We start from the raw sequence: 20225 nt of genomic DNA, 5'->3' as shown, positions 1-20225 counted from the left end.
CTTTCTGATCCTATGCTTTCACCCACAAAAACATTCATTGTCTTCTATGTATTGGGTGCTATTAAAGATAGAAAGAAATAAAAACTCAAGAAAACGTAAAAGAACCTTGAAAACATATGCCAAGTGAAATAAGCCAGGCACAAAAGGAAAAATGTTGGATGATTCCATTTACATGAGTAGCCAAATGTGCAGAAACAGAAGTAGATGAGAGGTTTCCTGAGGCTGAGAGCAGGAGGAAATGGAGAGCTATTTTTTTTTTTCAAAGAGAATTTTAATGTGAAAAATTATCAGCAGAGATTCTGCCTTCACAATTAGAGTTTAACATAAGTCTTCCAGCCTTTAAAAAAGAGTTGTAATATACATAAGGGAAAATATTTTGGCATCATCTAGTGAAAACGGACTATGTGGTCTTTTTTCAGCCACCTCATATAATTAGGCTCCCAGTTACAATTTGAGATAAGTTGTTTCCTCAACAGAATGTGCTTAACAGAAAGTGACCAATTACTCCAAAGGACCTTGTTTCAGATTATCTTAAAGCCAGAGTTCACTGATCTCACATTTTATATTTAAAAAGAAAAACGTTTGTTAGCTGTTTTAATCAACATAAGTAGTAACAAACATCCCTAACTGGATTCTATAGAGGAAGCAGAAACAACCTGAGCCAAAGAGAAATAAAATTATCCCCTAAGGATTTGACTTTGGACTTCCACATAAACATGACCTTGTAGAACTAGATACATATTTTATCAGATAGGTAAATATGTAATATTTGGTGATTAGATTAAAATACATGAGCAGTCTTTAGCATTAATAATTTCATTAGTTTTAGGAAATCTTATCCAATATGGTCCTACATCTCTTAATTTCCTATATGCAGTGATTTTAGTTAAAATCCCAAAGGATATATATTTTTTTCTATAACATCTCCTTTTCTATCATCATACCAAAACAATTAGTATTCTCTTATTCAAGACTTTATATGTTCATTTATTCCCTACCCCTCCGTCCTCACACACACAATAATTGCCCAGATAAATAGTAACCTGTGGTTTCCAAGTATCTCACTGGAATTTTCATTCTTTATGCCTTGCAGGATTAGTCCAAGATTTGAATACCCCAAACTTATTTGCCGAGAGCTACGTGTACTCTTAAAATTACTACCTGAAAATTATATTATTTAGAATCTGCCAATTCCCTAGATCCCCCCAAACAATTGTTTTGCTAATAAACTTCCTGAAAGCACACATGTATAAGTTTTATTACTATTAGAAAATGTTTCAAATGCTATTACATTTGATAGAACCATTCAGTTAACAAAATACTAAATGATAAGTTAAATTGACTGTTATAATTACTCAAAAACACAGTACACCACAAGAATTGTTTTGTACACTTCATTCTCTTCCAGTGGTTTTGTGGCTTACAGTGATAATCACATATATTAGTTCCCTGTAGCCTTTTTCATTTTGATCTTCGTTTGTAACAGATAACTGGGTTTTCAGGGGTGTGAATCATAGTCGTATAATTCACAGTGGGAAAGTATCCATCAATGAGATCAAATTCATATAAATGAAGCATAGTGGACCAAATTGTCTTAATTTGAACATAGGCAAAATTTCCCCTAATAAAACGATGACACCCAGCTCCAATGGCACATAGGCAAACTTTTCTCCTGATACTGGGTTATCCTGTAAGTAGCAATCAGGATTAAAGTCCAGACGTTCTACCCATGAGTCCTTAAGTCTTCGATTAACGGTGGGAGAAACACACACCTGATGTCCTGGAGGAATGGTACACCCTGCCACAGTCTGAGGAGTTTTAGCCATTCTCATCATGGTCATTTTAGGAGGTCTAAGTCTTAATGTTTCTTTTATACAGCCATCAAGTAAGTTTAGATCCTTGAGCTGGTCACAAGTTAAAGGAGGCAGATCCTCTCCACAGACTGTTTTCTGTTCTAAGTAACATTTTGCTTGAAGTGTTCTGTCTGTGGCCAAAAAGAAGCCCATCCCAGCACTAGTGGTTGAGGATGTACGCTGCCCTGCCAAGAGCGGTCCAATAAGCATCCCTGCTACTTCATCATCAGTTAAAGGACACCCATCCTTGTATGTAGAATCTAGTAAAGTTTGGAAAATGTCATCAATTTTTTCTTCAGACTGTCTGCATTTCTGGATTACCTTATAGAAAATATTCTTCATTTCCTGATGAGCTCTGTCCCTGTGTTTGAAACTAGGCAAAGGCAGCCAACCTGGTAACAGCCAGGCTGCACAGCTGAAACCTCCATCCAAATCCACATATAGCTGCGCCACCTCTTCATTGAGCTGACTTCTGATTTCCTTTCCATGCAAACAATGGCTAGCTGTTAAAAGTATGCGCTCAGAAAGAGCTTCAAACACATTTTTTTCTCCACTTTCTCCCCAACTCTGAAAGTATTCCTTCATTTCTTTTTCAATTATAGAAACATGCTGTTTAAAGTGGGCTATGTTAAGGCCACTTTTAAACATTTTCTTCTGCTCCAAGAAAACTGGATTAGGCACATCATATGCAACTCCCTTCCCAAACACAGGTGTTGTCAGGCGACCACAGACATCTGCATTCAGGTCTTCATTTTTACTATTAAAAAGCAGTGCAGAGGCATCACTTCCCAGAAGGTAAGTAAACATTTTGCCTACCACGGTAAAACTAAATACAGGTTCATACTTCTCATATGCATTTTCTAGAAATTCAGTTGGACTTTTCCCAAATGTTATCGAATGCCCAAGGAATGGAATCAGGGAGAAAATGTATGGAAGACTTTTCGCCCCTACTGGCAGCTGGACCAGGTGGCCAGCGGCGAGATGGAACAGGTAGACCAAGCTGAGGGTGAAGGCACAGGTGATCAGCAGCATGGACAGGAGTTTGCCGCCTGTCACCTTCTCCATTGCCTGACCCAGCACCGACCCGCCCACCTACAGCAAGCCCAGCAACATCATCCTGGCTGCCGCCACTTCACTTTGCCGGAGACACTGGAGGCCGAGGTCACCACTGCTCCTCCTAATCGACAGAGCAAGAGAAGCTGGCAGATGGGCATCTACAGGTGGCCCCGGCCCCCAGTTCTCCTACTAAACCCAGCCCCAGCCCTCGGATCCTATGTGCACCACTCTGTGCGTCCGGAGAGCTGCTGTTTAATGGGTACAGCGTTCGCCTGGGATGATGCAAAAGTTCTGGAGATGAATGGTGATAACGGTTGCACAACAATGTGAACGTACTTAATACCATCTTGACAAAGAAGTCAAGATTGTAAACTGTGTGTTACTTATATATTACCTTATATATTACCACAATCCATTTTTTAGAGCATAACAAGAAAAATGAATAAGACATAACGTCTGTCCTCAAAGAGCTCACTGTTGAGTTGGAATGAGCAGAAAACCTTAAATCAAAATGGCAGATGCAGTAACACAGAAGCCTGGGAGACTCAGTCTGGTGTGAGGGAAGTTTCCTGGAAGAGGGGATGCCTGGTCATGTCAGTTAAAAAGGTGGAAGAGCAAGTCAACCAGGCATATGGGGATGTCTGGGATGAGATAAGTGACCAGATAAGGTGAGGAAAGAGGAGCCCCCGAGAAGGCAGAGGAGGGGAAGAAAGCTCAGGGTTTGTGTGGGGAACTCACTCATCTTAGTGCTGCAGAAACAGGCAGAGTGGCAGACGTGAAGCAGCAGTACTTATAAGCTTTTGCTCATGGTATCATTTCCACGACGATGTCCTTTCCCAACTGGACCCTGCTCCTCGTGTCATTGAGGCAAATCTGAATCATCTTCCCCAAATCAGTGCGGGGGCCATTTTCTCTATGAAACGTTCTCTTCCCAAGGTGACTTACGATTATCTCTCCTTTCTCTAAACTCTCATTTCTCTGCTACCATTTTGCTCCTAATCATATACTATTTCCGGGTCTAATTTTCCCTCACCTGTATTTTGAGGCCCTTGAGGGCAGAGACCATGTATTGTTTTTTCCCCTTGCAGGACCTAGCAGGCAAGATTAGAAATTCTTTCCAATAAATGTTTTTTGGAGTCAAATTCTTCCTGAATTTCCAACCACCAGTGTCTTAGAAAATAAAAATGAAACACAAAAGTAAATTCTACAGAAGAAATGTTTCTTCCTAAGAAGGAATTCATGTATGATAAAGAAGTTCAGGAACATGAGGCTGTTCAAGATCTCCAAACCTCAGAGTTACCCAGAAGTCAAGTAAGTATTTTCTCTGTCATCACAGAAAATCAGCAGTTCCACATCCTGGAAGTTGACATACTATCCGTATAGAGACAAGCAAAATGGGCTTTCGGCTTAACAAAACACCAGTCTCCTAAGGGCTATATTGGGAAAAAATTTAGTGCACTAAAGAAGTATAGACCTAGAGTTAGAAGGTATGGTTCCTAGCCTTTCTTTTGGTGGTATTGTGTGGATTTGGGCAACTAACTTAATTCTTCTTTGTCATTTTTCTCCTTAGTATACAATATAAATTTATATATATGTTTGTAGATAATCTTATTCCTTTATATAATATGTAGCAGGTAAGCAAATTAAACTACAGAATTAAAAGTGGAAGGGAAAGATGACCTAATTTTTCACTGACCTTTACTGATAATTATTCACATACTTAAATCACAGGATACTACAATGCCAAGGTTGAGAAGATGTCTTTTCATATTGTGTGGAGGATGGTTCTCACTGTCCACCAAAATTCAAACTTCTCTCCCACAATGTACAGTAACCACTGGGAAGCGGCTTCTTACCCAGAGGCTACATTTCTCAACCTCCCCTCTGCGGCTATGGGCCACCATGTCACTAGTTCTTCTTCATGGAATGGGAGCAAAAGAGATGTGTCAGGTCCAGGCCAAGGCAGTCAAGAAGGCTATATCCTCCACCTTCACTTTCCTCATCCTAAAGCTAGATGGAGAGGACTTCAAGGTTGCAGGGGATTACAGAGCCACAGAAGGAAGGAGATTGGTTCCCTGTATCTCCATGTGGAATAGAGTCACCATCAACAAAGAATACCAGCAATGGACTAAAAAAATAATTTTTTACATACTGTGTTCAGTCAGTCAAATTTGAGGAATTTGGTAAAGTAGCTAACATTACTTTCTAACGTAGTATGCAGATATGTTTCCTTTCTTTCTGTACCATACACACACACACACACACACACACACACACGCACACATTCATTCCACAAATGGAACATCACTGAAAAAATTAAACAAACAAACATACTGTAGTTGTTATGGCTAATCATAATTTCTACTGCATTTCAGAGGATGTTTAAATTATTTAAGTTTGGTAAACTTATATTTTTAACATTATAAATATTATTATTTATTTTCATTTATATACATTAGCATTACTAATCAGCCACTCATCTAGCACTTTACTGAGGACTCATGAAATGTATTTATATCAAAACATTGGAAGTCTACATGGTAGATGATGCATTTTTGTACGTGTAAAGAAACACAAATTGGAGGACAGAAAGCATGTATCGTCACAGAAACAGATGTGCTAACACAGAAAAAAATGTACATCTACCCCACCATTGTGTACAAAGCATGGGTGAAAAACAAATTCTGATAGAAACCTAATCCAATTACTAAGTGTCAGTGTCATATGCTAATATTAAGGTATATTAAACTAATATAGATATTGGGACATGCACAGAACAATCCCCTTACTTGCCATGAGATCCCAATGATCTGCAGACAACAATGTCATAATATATTAATTGATTGTAGACAGAAAGTAACAAGGTTCAACACTTTTTACTATTTAGACCTTAAGCCAGTCTACCTATATTTCAATTGTAGAAAAATATCAGTAACCAATCTGATTCTGTGTTGATTATTACATTTATTTTATTTGCTTGTATGAACCATTTAAACATGAAATGGTTTTAAATATTATGATTTTGTAATACTTTTGAAGTTAATATTTTAGGTTCAGAGGTAACTATAAATGCCATAATGTAAACACTACAATTTTGGGGGGAATTATTGAGAAAGACAGCAGAAGAAAATTGTAGTTATGAAACATGAATGTGTGATATTCACAAAACATTTATTACACTTGCGCTGGATCATCTTGTTTTTGATTAAGACATGTTTTTGAAGTTTTTTATCAGCTAGACAATACTTAGAAGAGTAACAGAATGTGATGTTGATGTTGGGTCTGCTTACCAGGCCTTAAATGTCATTTTTGAAGGCCTTAAGTGGGCAAGATCCAGAGAAAACAGTAATCAAATAAAAATATTCCTACTTAATTTACATGGACAAAATAACTCTGTCTACATAGACTTAATAAATTAAGGCATGCATTCTAATTCAAGAATCTCATTTTATGAATCTTTCTGGAGCTGAATATCCAGCTAGAAAATGCATTAGGATATTCAGAAACACATATATCATCTTTATAAAGGTATGATTCCCCATGCCACTATGTAATCTTTTTAAAAAGTGCCTTTATCATCCAAGTCCTCAGTTTTGTAAAAAGTATTAGTGAAATTCCTAACCAATGTGCTTGGCTTTATTGTTTGGAAAATAAAATGAAAAATATATATATTCACTGGAAACTCACATACAGATGCAAACATATTCTTTTGGGCGGAGTTTGTTTTAACATTCATTTTAAGTTCTGGAATACACATGCAGGATTCTCACATAGATAAACGTGTTATGGGGGGTTGTTGTACAGATTATTTCAACACCCACGTATTAAGACTAGTGCACATTAGTTATTAATATTTTGCCTGATCATCTCCCTCCTCCCACCCTCCACCCCCCACCCTCCAAAAGGCCCCAGGGGTTGCTATTTCCCTCTATGAATCCACAAACATACTTTCTTTTTTTTTTTTTTTTTGAGACGGAGCCTTGCTCTGTCACCCAGGCTGGAGTGCACTGGCACGATCTTGGCTCACTGCAACTTCTGCCTCCCGGTTTCAAGTGATTCTCCTGCCTCAGCCTCCCAAGTAGCTGTGATTACAGGTGTCTGCCACCGCGCCCAGCTAATTTTTGTATTTTTAGTAGAGATGTATTTTCACCACCTTGGCCAGGCTGGTCTCAAACTCCTGACCTCATGATCTACCTGCCTCAGCCTCCCAAAGTGCTGGGATTACAGGTGTGAGCCACCGCACCCGGCCGAGTCCACAAACATATTCTTTAAAGCTGGGGTCCCCAACCCTGGTTAGGAACTGGGCCACGCAGCAGGAGGTGAGCACTGGGTGCATTAGTGAAGCTTCATCTGTATTTATAACTGCTCCCTATCGCCCGAATTATTGCCTGAACTCCACTTCCTGTCAGATCAGTGACAGCATTAGATTCTCATAGAAGCACAAACCCCACTGTGAACTGCGCATGTGAGCAATCTAGGTTGCATGCTCCTTGTGAGAATCTAACGCCGGACGATCTGTCACTGTTTCCCACCACCCCCAGATGGGACATCTAGTTGCAGAAAAACAAGCTCAGGGCTCCCACTGATTCTACATTATGGTAAGTTGTGTAATTATTTCATTATGTATTACAATGTAATAATAATAGAAATAAAGTGTGCAATTAATGTAATGTACCTGAGTCATCCTGGAACCAGTCCCCAGCCCCCGCACTGGTCCATGGAAAAACTGTTTTCACAAAACCAGTCCCTGGGGCCAAAATGGCTGGGGACTGCTGCTTTAAAACTATCTTAAGTTTAGGCTTTTAATTCCACGGACTCCTGAACTAAACCCAAACAACCGGCAAGGGAGATAATATTTGCACTCTTTGCCTTATTGGGGGAAGGATATACATATATATAAAGTCCAAGTAACAAAGCAATAGACGCTTAAAAGTTAAAAGATAGATATGGCATACTCTTTAACACTAATAATCCAAATGCCTTATAAAAATAATAACAGCATACAAAACGGAAAATTCTTAAAAGTGCCATCAACCAGAGGAATATTACATTAACCACCCAAAGACTTTGGTGAGCCAGGTGCGGTGGCTATGCCTGTAATCCCAGCACTTTGGACCCAGGCTGAAGGATGAGAAATAAGCTGTGAGGAAATGTAAGTCATCTGCCTGGAAAAGACCAAGATCTCAGAGTAGGAATCGTTTTCTGCAGGAGAGACGGGTGGGGCAGCTGTTGTAACCAATCTTTCTAAAATAAAGCCTGCCATGCAAAACGGAACCTGGTGGATCACCTGAGGTCAGGAGTTCAAGACCAGCCTGGCCAACATGGTAAAACCCCGTTTCTACTAAAAACACAAAAATTAGCTGGGCATGGTGACATGTGCCTGTAGTCCCCACTACTCAGGAGTCTGAGGCAAGAGAATCACTTGAACCTGGGAGGCAGAAATTGCAGTGAGCCAAGATCGCCACTGCACCCCAGCCTGGGTGACACAGAGCGACTCTGTCTCAAAAGAAAAAAAAACTTTGGTGAATTCCTGGAAGACAGATGATTGCTGGTGGGTGTAGTAAGAGGAGATAGAGTATCTGAATGAAACTCAAGCACAGCAGAGACCACAAGCGTGAGAGCCACTGTTCACAGCAAAGCCCATGTGAACCCAGGCTGCACGATGAGAAATAATTTGTGAGGAAATGTAAGTGATCTGTCTGGAAAAGACCAAGGTCTCAGGGTAGGAATACTTCCCTGCAGAGGAGATAAGTGGGAGAGCTGTTGCTACCAATCTTTCTAAAATAAAGCCTGCCATGCATAAATGGCCCCATGCCTGCATGCACACACATGCACGCGCACTCACTCACACACATACTCCGTGGGCATACAACAAAAACTGACAGACAGAGAAAGAGGAAAAGAGAAGGGAGAGAGCAAATGATCCATATTCTTTAAGCTTCATAGCAAGATGTCAAGACATTCTGCTTGAAATTGATAAACCAAGAATAAGAGCCATAGGCAAATCATTAGAATTATAAGAACTGGTCAGAAATGGTTTCCACTAATGAAGACACAGAAGAGATATGGCACGAATAGGGACTTGACACTGTTTCATTTCATATCCAACTACACTTGAATTATTTCGCTTCGTGCACATACCTAATGAGTTTTCAAAAATAGATCTAAAACAACGAATTAGTCCACAAAACATGCATTATGCTCACCAAATGTACATTTTATTGCCCACTTTTATAATCTTACTGAGACAAACTGGTTTCTCCATACCAAGTTGCCTGGGGGATGCTGACAGGCACAGGAGAATAGAAGTTTAATTCAACATAAATGGTTATCTCTGGGGAGGAGGAAAGTGACACCTTGTTTCTCCACTAAGTGATGGTGTGTCACAATACACAGAAAAAGAAAAGCAACAATGCCTTTATTTAACATTTTGACAGTTTGCTCGTCACAAATTTTTGCACTAATTTTGCTTTTTTAAAATATCATATTAAAGTATTACCTCTCGAATTCGATTTTTTTCTTAAATTTTGTGTCAAAACCAGTGGCTCATTCACCTCACAAACCTCACACCAGTCCTGGCTCCGTTATGAAGTTGGGGAAGGACAGTCACATTCCCTCCATACCATGCCTTCTCCACATAGCAGCACTGAGCTGCTCTTCCAAACCACACACATCAAAACACAACTGAAAATTAGGAAATGAAGAACCTTATCAACAGATTAACTTATTGTGTCTAATGTCTGAGGCAGGCATATACCCCACTTAAAAAGCTATAACAATTGAGCCAGGCATGATGGCTCACGCCTGTAATCCCAGCACTTTTGGGGGCTGAGGTGGGTGGGTCACCTGAGGTTAGGAGTTCAAGACCAGCCTGGGCCAACATGGTGAAACCCTTTCTATATTAAAAATAATAAAAGTTAGCCAGGCGTGGTGGCACACACCTGTAATCCCAGTTACTTGGGAGGCTGAGGCACAAGAATTGCTTGAACCTGGGAGGCAGAGGTTGCAGTCAGCCAAAAACATACTACTGCACTCCAGCCTGGGGGACAGAGTGAGATTCTGTCTCAAAATGAATAAATAATTAATTTTTAAAATGTTATAAAGATTGCCCTGTTTGACATAGTATAAGGTTCTTCTGGCTGGTTGTTTTTTGTTTTTGTTTTTTTTGGTTTTTGTTTTTTTGCTTATTACCCGATTTATTAGAGAGAGCTCTCTAACATAAAAAGAGAGGGTGTGGTGGGGATGGGGGGCGGGGGACCCGGGCTGCATACCAGTGTTGTCTGGGGCCAGGAGCTGCTGTATGGTTTCAGAGGCGCCCACGGCTCTGGGTTTGAGGGACACAGCACCCTCGTCTCTGTCACGAGGCGCAGCGCTTCGGATTGTCACGCACCAGACCACGGGGTGGAGCAATGGAGTGGAACCCCAGGGCAGTTAAGACACATGAGGTTTGCAGTTTCATTTTGTTTTGGAATCAGTTTGGCCATAAAAATGTGACTGGGGTGGGGACAGGCGGAGCGACTGAGCCGCCAGAGAGGAGGAGGTGGCGGGCGCCTGTCCTGGGGTGGGGACTGAGGGGCTGTGGAGACAGTACCATGGTGAAGGACCCCACAGCCATGGGAGTATTGCACTGAGCCAGGTGTCAGGGGAACGGGAACATGTTGGGATGGCTGAGGGGGACGGAGCCTGGCAGGGGACACGTGGAAGTTTCCACCTTGTCAGTCTCAGAGGAAACACCTTTTAGTCTTTACAGTACAGGAGTTCGGACACTGTCCACATTCTCAGTGGACAGCAGCCATTAGAGGTGAGCCAGGAGGGGAAGTGGGCATTGGTCACCAAGGTATATACAGATTTCCATCGTGGGGGGCAGCGGGGTGGGTCCAGGGCCTTACAACCTGACCTTACAACTCGTCACAAGATCCACTGGCCTTGTCTATGGATCAGACTTATTTTCAAAGATGGTATCTCATGACGTCCAGCAGCACAGGCATCTCACCAGCATGAAATCCAGCTGGAGTGCAATCCAGTTGCAGGGAGCAGCACATACATATGCTGAGTGACATGTTTCATGTGTCTTGTACTCTATGCAGGGGACATTCATACATACATTGACATGCTATTTCACTGCGTAACAACTCCATGAAACAGGAATTATTCTCTCCCATTTTAGTGATGATGAAACTAAGGATGAATGTGATTAAATTACTTGTGCAAAATTATAGAAGGAACTCAATCTTGAAATAAGGTTTCATGGCCCTAGGATCAGTGCTGTTTCCTCCACAGTCACCTCAAAGTATCCAACCGTGGTGAACTAAAGTAGGATAATATTTAGAAATCAAAGGAAAATTAAGCACTCTGAATATTTGTTAAAATTATCTAAGATTTAAGCATGGGTAGAGAATTACTTTGTAGAAACAAGGGCTATAAAAGCAGAATCTGTCTATAAGAAATTAAAGCAGCTTATTTAAGAAAGAAAGGCATCTCTAACACTGAATCAAAAAAAGAAGAATCATAGAAGTAATATGTACAAATAACAGCCCATCAGTGCTTAGATTACACAGCCCAGGTGGACTGCGGGTAGTGGAGACTGTCTATACTCAGATACAGCGAGTGGATAATAGAGGGAAAAATCATTGTGTGTAAGAAGTTCTGCATTTGTACATACAACTGCCATTACTACTGATTTTAGCCTAACTTCAAGTCCCAACATTGATTAACAAGTTGATTGAAGCAACAGGCAAAACCCATAGTCAACTGGATAGAAATTGGCAAATTGAGGAGTTTACTTAATCCTTACCAAGGACTTGAAATTTTATAACAAACGACATGCTGAGGACTCTCTAAGGGTCTTAACTGCCAGGGGAATCAAGTCATCTGACTTTAAATCATCTTTTGTCTCAAGGACATGACTGACACCCTGGAAAAGTGACGAATAGCAACCACTTCTGCCATTGCCCAGGTATTCAAGTAAAAGAGCTAAAGGCAGGAATGGAATTTAGCAGAACCCTGGTGCAAATGATAATAGACCCCAGAAGCCACCAAAAACCTTCTGTATAGCCATGTCATCTTGGCCAATCATAGTCAACAAGATGAGTTGTTTTTTTTTTTTTAAAAAAAGAAAGCTTTTTTTCACTGGAAATAAATAGGCAAAGTAAATTTACTTACAGCTTTAAAAAGTTCTATTCACAAGGTAACCTTGAAGGTGACCAGCTAGAAATCTGAACTTCAGGAAGCCACAGCATTTGGCACACCCAGGATCACACACTTATCTATCCTTTCTGAAAAATGGGCCCATGAATATTTAGACACCAAGCTACTTGAGCTCAGGCACTGTGTCTAACCAGCACTCAGCCCATGCATCTCCCATAATTCATGTTCAGTAAATTACTGTTAAATAATTAAGTCTACTGTTGCTCTTTTGCATGTTTTCAAAAGATTGAATTGAAGTAGTCACTCTCCTCCTCTCTACCTCGTGAATTTCTATTGGTTTTTCAAGATCCACTTCATTGATCCCATCCTTTGCTTCCCGGAACTCCCAGTTCATGAGTCTGTTATAGCACTTGTTGCTCTGAATTGTCATTCTAAAGCTGTACTATCCAATATGTTAGCCACTGGCCACTTATGACTATTGGACACCTGCACTGTGGTTAGTGCAGCTAAGGAACAGATTATTTCTTTTATTTATTGTCATTAACCTATATTTTTAAATGGATAAGTCAGTTGTCAAAACCACTTTCCAGTATATTTGGAAGAACTTAGATATGTAAATTTACTTTTTCAATCCCAAAATATATGAAAGCTAAATAAAGATCAAATATCTCGTGACAATTTAACATCAACATTGAGATGTCCTGTAAGTGTAAAATACAAATTAAAATCAAAGATGGCATAAAACAAATAATGCAAAATATTGACTAATAATATATTCTATTGATTACATGTTGAAATGCTAGTATTTTAATACATAGGACTAAATGAATATATTATTAAAATTAACTTCACCTGTTGCTTTTTACTTTTCAATGTGGCTACTAAAAATTTTAAATTTACCTGCATGACCTGAATTTTACTTCTATTAGACAAGCGCTGTTCTAACATTCTATGAACACTTTCTAAATGCTACTCACTCAAAGAAGAATTTTGCATGTTAAACATGCTTTATCAGTAAGGAAACATAGGTGCCTTTAAAAAGTCATGGAATACACCCAGAAGCACATTAAAGTGAGCTTTGGGCAAGGCCACTAGGGCTTCAGAGACCCAGGTCTTACTTAGCCCTCTTTTTCCCTGGTGTTTATGTGTCAGCCTGCTCATTAGGCCGTGAGCTCCTACAACACAGATCCTTGCCTTAATCATCTTTATATCTTCGCCAACTTGCACACAGTAAGTAGCCAATGCATAGGTTTTTATTGAATGAATTAAACAGAGTGAATGAATAAAGTGAGATCGTCTATGTAGTTACACTGGTAACATGTAAAGGAATCTGTGTAATATTAAATTCAAGTTTAGCACTATGTAGAGTACGAAAATGAACCTGATTTGTCTAGAAGCACAGCAGAACTCTTTAGCTTGATGTTTACATCTGACCCAAGAAATATGTCCCCCTTTGAAGAAAAAATTTTCGTGAACATGAAAATTTAGCCTAATAACAGACAGACAAACTGCTGGAAGCCAGGTGGGACAAAGACCTAGGACTACCAGTGGAGTAAGTTATATTAAAAGATCACACGCATTTGTATTTCTAAAGTTCAGTATAGTTCAAATTTGCTCAAATTACAGCAGCAATAATTTATGTAAACAGACAATCTTACAGTCTTAGGTTTCATTTCAAAACAGAGTTTTTAATAGGCATCCTATACATATTTCCCAAATCTACTCTACTGAATATGATAGGTCATCAAGCAATGTCTTATGTTTAAACGTTTAACATAACATTTAAAAATGCTTTTTAAGGAGAAAAACTCAGCATCCATCAGAAGGAAAAGAATATAGCAACTTTAGCCTTGATATTTCCCTTGGGTTGAAAGTTTCCACAGTATTGTTTTCTTTATTGTCAAATAAAAAAAATTCAGTTCAATTCTGCAAAAATGTCCAAATACCTGCTGGGATGCCACTCACTGTGCTAGATGCTCTTATTAAAAAGTGAATAAGACCATGAACAAGAAACTCCTCCAGAGCTCTAGTTTTATCATTTCTTTCCCTTCTTACCCACCCTTGAAAGAGTCATTACTTTAAAAGTGGCAACATGGCAGGGGGGTGGGGTGGGGGGAGTAAAGCAAGGTGGTAAAGAAACAAGGCAAGATAAAATACCTCCAAACCTTAAAATGCAAGATGAACAACACTTGAACCACTGCACAGATACAAATAGAAACTTCTCAGAACATCCTGCACAGGATAGGAGATGAAATATAACCCTGGAGTTTCTTGGTCTGGTCACTTTTTCTAATCAATGGAAAAGAAAATTAGTCTCCTAATAAGACAGCTGCAGTCATTTTAAAACTTCAGATGGGCTGGGTATGGTGACTCATGCCTGTAATCCCAGCACTTTGGGAGGCCAGGTGAGTAGATCATAAGGTCAGGAGTTTGAAACCAACCTGGCCAATATGGTGAAGCTCGTCTCTACTAAAACTACAAAATTTAGCTGGGTGTGGTGGTGCGCACCTGCAGTCCACGCTGCTCAGGAGGCTAAGGCAAGAGAATCACTTGAACCCAGGAGGCAGAGGTTGCATTGACCCAAGGTCACACCACTGCATTCCAACCTGAGCCACAGGGCAAGACTTCATCTCAAAAAAAAAAATTTTTTTTTAAATAATAAAATAAACATCAGATGGCTCTGGTTTGCAAAGTTCATCTTTCTTTACTTGTTTTGGGCAAGGTAACCTAAACATGCTACACGATACAAACAGCTGGCCTAATCCGGTCCTTAAGAGCTACTCCAAAGAGAAAAGAATGCAATGGTGGTTAACAACTAATGAGTTGTGTATCTTTTTGTCATCTGTGTAGAAGTTTTAGATTTTTCTTTAAACAACAAAAAAGCCTCCTATTTAGGAAAAAATTATGTGGTTTCCTTTATTGTTTCTCCCCCTCCTAAAATCCAGAAATTGTCCTTGAACAGATGCCAGACACTGAAAATTACTCAAAGCATTATAGTGACACATCAAAGAGAGAAGAGACTGGGAAATTAATTGCAACAATTTTTTTGGACACTCTACCAAGTGCTTTAACTGGTGTGTAGGAGTGTCAAAATCCAAGAATGCAAACAGGGAGGACTTTAGAAGAAGAATACAAATTGGAATGCAGCTGACCATTTGAATTTATTTTCTTCTCTGGTAAAATTAGCAGCAACATGTTCCAAGAAAACCCATCACTTACCAACCAACTAAACGGCTAATATTTCCCTAAGAACCTTGTCAAAAAAGTGACAACAAGAAGTACACTGTTTGTCTAACTCTTTCAACATCAGGCAAGCCAATATTTAGTAAAATGTCTTGTCATTTAAAATAAATACATGCAAATAGCTAGGCAACAGCATTATGCAATTTGGAAAATTTGTTCTGATAATTTTTAAGGTTCTTAATGACCACTCTATAAGAAAATTAAGTATTTCTTATTGAAAAATCAACAGCCAACAAAGACTATGCTTGTTGAGATTGCAGACGTAAAAGCTCATTAAATTTTAATCTGTGTGTGATTTGGTATTTACAAAGCACATGTGTCTAAGATTTATGTTCCACTAAACAGGAAAAAGAGATTAATTTTTTTAAAAAAAAAACAACATTGCAAAGAATTCTGAAAAGGAGGAATATTTACCCTGGTTAGAAGAGATTATTTTTAAGAACTTTAAAAGAATTATAATTAATTTTTAATTGCCTGTCATTCTTATCTACTCATTAAAGCAGGTTTCACGCTCTGCCTTCCTAATTTGAGTTACTGTACATTTCAAAACTAAATTAAAATATGATTTTATGTGATTGTATTTTTTCAGAGGTCTCAGTTTTACAGCATTAAAATAAGGGCATAACTCTGTTATGATTATAAAACTGATTGTTTATTTTACCGAGTTTTAAAAAAACATATTAAGCCATCAATAAAATAATAAAGAAGGACATGTTGTATATTTAATATCCATTTAATCCTAAAATCATCTTAGGATAAATAGCCACTTTCAATTCTTTGAAAACAATTTTGTTCTTAGAAAAATAAGTAACCTTGTTCTCTACCTGTTCCAGAAGATGCATAAGATGGGCTTTTACTAAAAACTGTTGTATTTACAATTGCTATCAGCTGCAATGTGTCCCCCCAAAATTTATCTGTTGAAGCTCTAACCCCTAGCGCCTCAAAATGGGATTGTATTTGGATATAAGACCTTTAAAGAGGGAAATAAGTATTTTAACTTCAGATGGCTCTCATTTGCAAAGTTCATCTACCTGAACTTTGCAGATACGTCATTAGATGGTCCCTAATCTAGTCTGACTGGAATCATTGAAATAAGAAAAAAGTTGGACACCCAAAAAGACACCAGAAATGCAAGATGCGTAGAACACTTCAAGCTTCATCATTCTCTTCCCAACTCAGATACTATTATTATTTTGTATTTTAGTTCTACTAATCATTTAACCTTCAAATTAGACAGTATCATTGGTTCATTAGTTATTCTTGTTTTTATTTCCTCACAAGTTTCTCAATACTTGACTTACCATTCTTTCTTGCATATCAGACCTTCTTTCTAGAAACCTAGAGTATATCCCCCAAGAGTTTCTTTAGTGATATTTGTCATGAAAGATGGTTTTTATTTGATAACGTCATTACACCACCCTCTTTTTTGAGATGCGATTTTACAATGTACACGATTTTAAGTTGAAAATTACATGCACCCAATATATCAAGGGGTACCACTGGCTTCTCATTTTCAGTTGCTATTGGGAACCCAATCATCTGCTTGCCTCTTAATTGACTGTGACAGACCTTTTCCCTCTGGCTTCATTTTCAACATAAGCTCTTCATCTCTTACGTTCTGCCAATGCACTAAGCTGGATCTTGGTGTAAATTTCTTTTTACTTTTTCTTGCAAATTGTAGGTTTCTGAATCTGAGGATTGGTGTCTTTCAATACTTCTGAAACATTCTCAGCCACTACATTTTTTGAGTTTTGCATTTTTTTCTTTCTCTTTACTACCTCCTGTTTAACTCCAATTAGAATTTATTTCACCTTCATACACTGTTCTCCATATCTCTTAATGTTCATATTGACCATCTGTGTAGCTCTCTAAGCTTAATTCTGGACCTATTTTCTGGTTATATTTTTCAGCTCACTAAATCTTTCTTCTGCTATATCCATTCTACTAATTAACACATCTAATAATTTTTTCACTATAATTATTATCCTTTTTTATTTCCAGAAGCTCTCTATTGGGTTTTATTTTCAAAACTGCTCGGTCATTTCTTGCACCTGCTGACTTCATGTATTTTAAGCCCTCTTTTTATCTTAAACATATTTTGCATACAACTTTTGTATAATGTATTTAAATCAAAATCTGAAGCTTCTGAGTCTGATTCTTTTTATTTAATTTTTAATTTTTGTGGCTATGAGTCTGATTCTATTGTCCCTCTTTTTCCTTGTGTGTGTGTGAGGCTTTTTTTTTTTTCCTGCTGTCTCATTCATGGTGGTTATTTTCAGAAGGGTCAGATGTTTTGTGATTTCTGAGGGTTGGTGCATATACTTTGAATTTTTTAGTGGAAAATCTTTGAGGACCAACTTGAAATTCTATTCCCCAGTAAAATATTTGTGTTTCCTCTTTCCAGTCCTCTGCAGTCAATTTTTTTTTTTTTTTGAGATGGAGTCTCACTCTGTTGCCCAGGCTAGAATGCAGTGATGTGATCTTGGCTCACTGTAACCTCCACCTCCCAGGTTCAAGCAATTCTTGTGCCTCAACCTCCCAAGTAGCTGGGATTACAAGCACCCACTGCCACTCAGCTAATTTTTGTATTTTTAATAGAGATGGGATTTCACCAAGCTGGCCAGGCTGGTCTCGAACTGCTGACCTCAAGTGATACACCTGCCTCAGTGTCCCAAAGTACTGGGGATTACAAAGGTGAGCCACTGCTAGTTCACATTAAAGCACAAAATCTGGCTTTGGGTTTTTTCTTTACTGTGTGTGTGTGTGTGTGTGTGTGTGTGTGCTACACAGATAGTCTCCATCCTAGCTGAAAGCTCCCATGAGGGCCAGCTTGTGGTTAACATTTCTCTAAGAAGATGTTTTCCTTTCCTCTACCCAGAGCCAATGTTGTATGAGACAAATTTTGTTACCATTCCTTTCTACACAGAGTTATTTTTTAGTCATCCCAATGTCACCATGGGTTTACCATTTAGAACCTCAGATTTCTGCGGGAATCTTTGGCTTGACTACATGCCAGTCAAAATGGAAACTTGAGGCCATCCAATTTCATAAATATCTTCAGGCTCTCTTACCTCCCAGGATTCTGCCTTCACTTATTTTTACTCTCTATAATGGCATACTCTCTTGCCAGCTCAGTAATACATTTTGGAAGATAAGTTTCAACGTGCAATCTAGCATTTATACTTGTCTTCAGTGGGTTTTCCAGGGTATCTAGCCACCATACTATCAACAAAAGAAGTCTCTAAATAAATTCTTAAAGACTTAAAAAAACCTCAGTTAAAAATACCCTTACTATATTTAGGTGGTAGATTTATTTTTTAAATATATATTTTTATACTTACATAATTATATATATATATATATATGTATGTATAAAAATTCTGTGAGTGCTAAAAGGGAGAACATTATCAAAACTTTTTACTGTTAAGGGCATACCTAAGTAGAGAGGAAAACACTGCATAAAAGGTTAAATATTTAAGATATTGGGTGATGATGACTAATATAAATGTAATTTAATCTCTATCAGTGGTTAAAGTTTTTTGAATTTTTATTAATTCTCTGTTCTGTTTGTCTAAATAGGACAAATAATAAAAGCAAGAGAATTACTACTCTATGTTATTTCTCAATTAGCCTATATCAGGACATACAAAATATCATAAGCAATATTAGTGCTATTATGATGAGATACTTCACGGTCCTTTCCAGACAAAATCTCTAAAACCAAAAAGGGTTTACAGGTATTGTACGAAAACAAGCAGTTAAGTCAATTTGCTACCAAAAAAAAAATAATAATTAGTGAAATATCTGGCTTAGTGTTGTGTTAAACCCTCCCACCCACAAAAATGTAACCAGATGATGGATTCCGTTGTCTTACATTTCTTTTTTTTTTTTTTTTAAGACGGAGTTTCGCTCTTGTCACCCAGGCTGGAGGGCAATGGCGTGATCTCGGCTCACCGCAACCTCCACCTCCTGGGTTCAGGCAATTCTCCTGCCTGAGCCTCCTGAGTAGCTGGGATTACAGGCATGTGCCACCATGCCCAGCTAATTTTTTGTATTTTTAGTAGAGATGGGGTTTCACCATGTTGACCAGAATAGTCTCGATCTCTTGACCTCATGATCCACCCGCCTCGGCCTCCCAAAGTGCTCGGATTACAGGCGTGAGCCATTTCAATTAATATGGGTAGTAGCTGAACTCATCCCAAATCTCACATAAACAGAATAGAATCTCTGAGTCTTAGGTGAAAACAAGTCACAGTGGTATCAAATAACAATCATACTTCCCTAGGCTATCCTCTTCTTCCCTGTTTCCCCAAGATGTTTTTTTCTTTTTAATGAAAGAACAAACCTTATTTTATAGAGCATTAAAAACAACAACAACAACAATAAAATCTTAAACAGAAGAGATGGGACCCTCTTACAATTCTTGGGCTGCTAAAAATAATATACACTGTCAGCGTCTCCGTCCTTGGAAAACAATGTGATTTGAAATTAGTTTATGTAATATTATATATCTGAAGCTGAAGTGTAGGAACACCTGCCAGTGAGTGAACAGTAAGGTCAACACAATGCGGGTATTTCACACCGCCTCCTGCATTAAGGGGCGGCTCCTTGATCTCTGCATTTACAGGAAATTGTTCAGAATGACCAGCATTTCTCTATACCTTAGGTTTATAGATGGAATATAATGACAGATTATGAATACCAAGGGTGCTAAGTCTATATGCCAACATGGCTAGACTGTGGTACCCAGTTGTTGGTCAAACACTAGTCTAAATGTTGCTGTGAAAGTAGTTTTTAAATATAATTAATGTTTCCAATCAGCAGACTTTAAGTAAAACAGATTATTCTCCATAATGTGTGCAGGCCTCATCCAATCAATTGAAAGTTTTAAGAACAAAGACTGAGGTTTCCCTAGAGGAAGGAATT

General features: G+C 38.5%; 1 protein-coding gene and 1 pseudogene across 3 annotated transcripts in view; both read right to left on the bottom strand.

Annotated features, from left to right (window-relative positions):
- The window catches only part of ESR1 (estrogen receptor 1), a 408861-nt gene that overhangs the window by 105516 nt on the left and 283120 nt on the right, over positions 1-20225 (bottom strand). The window lies entirely within an intron of this gene.
- Positions 1347-3125, bottom strand: LOC103792683 (lanosterol 14-alpha demethylase pseudogene; annotated as a pseudogene).

Source organism: Callithrix jacchus, chromosome 4 (genome assembly GCF_049354715.1).
Source record: "Callithrix jacchus isolate 240 chromosome 4, calJac240_pri, whole genome shotgun sequence".
Taxonomy (NCBI): Eukaryota; Metazoa; Chordata; class Mammalia; order Primates; family Cebidae; genus Callithrix; species Callithrix jacchus.
Note: the sequence above shows the minus strand (reverse complement) of the source record. Positions and strands in the feature narration are given on the sequence as shown.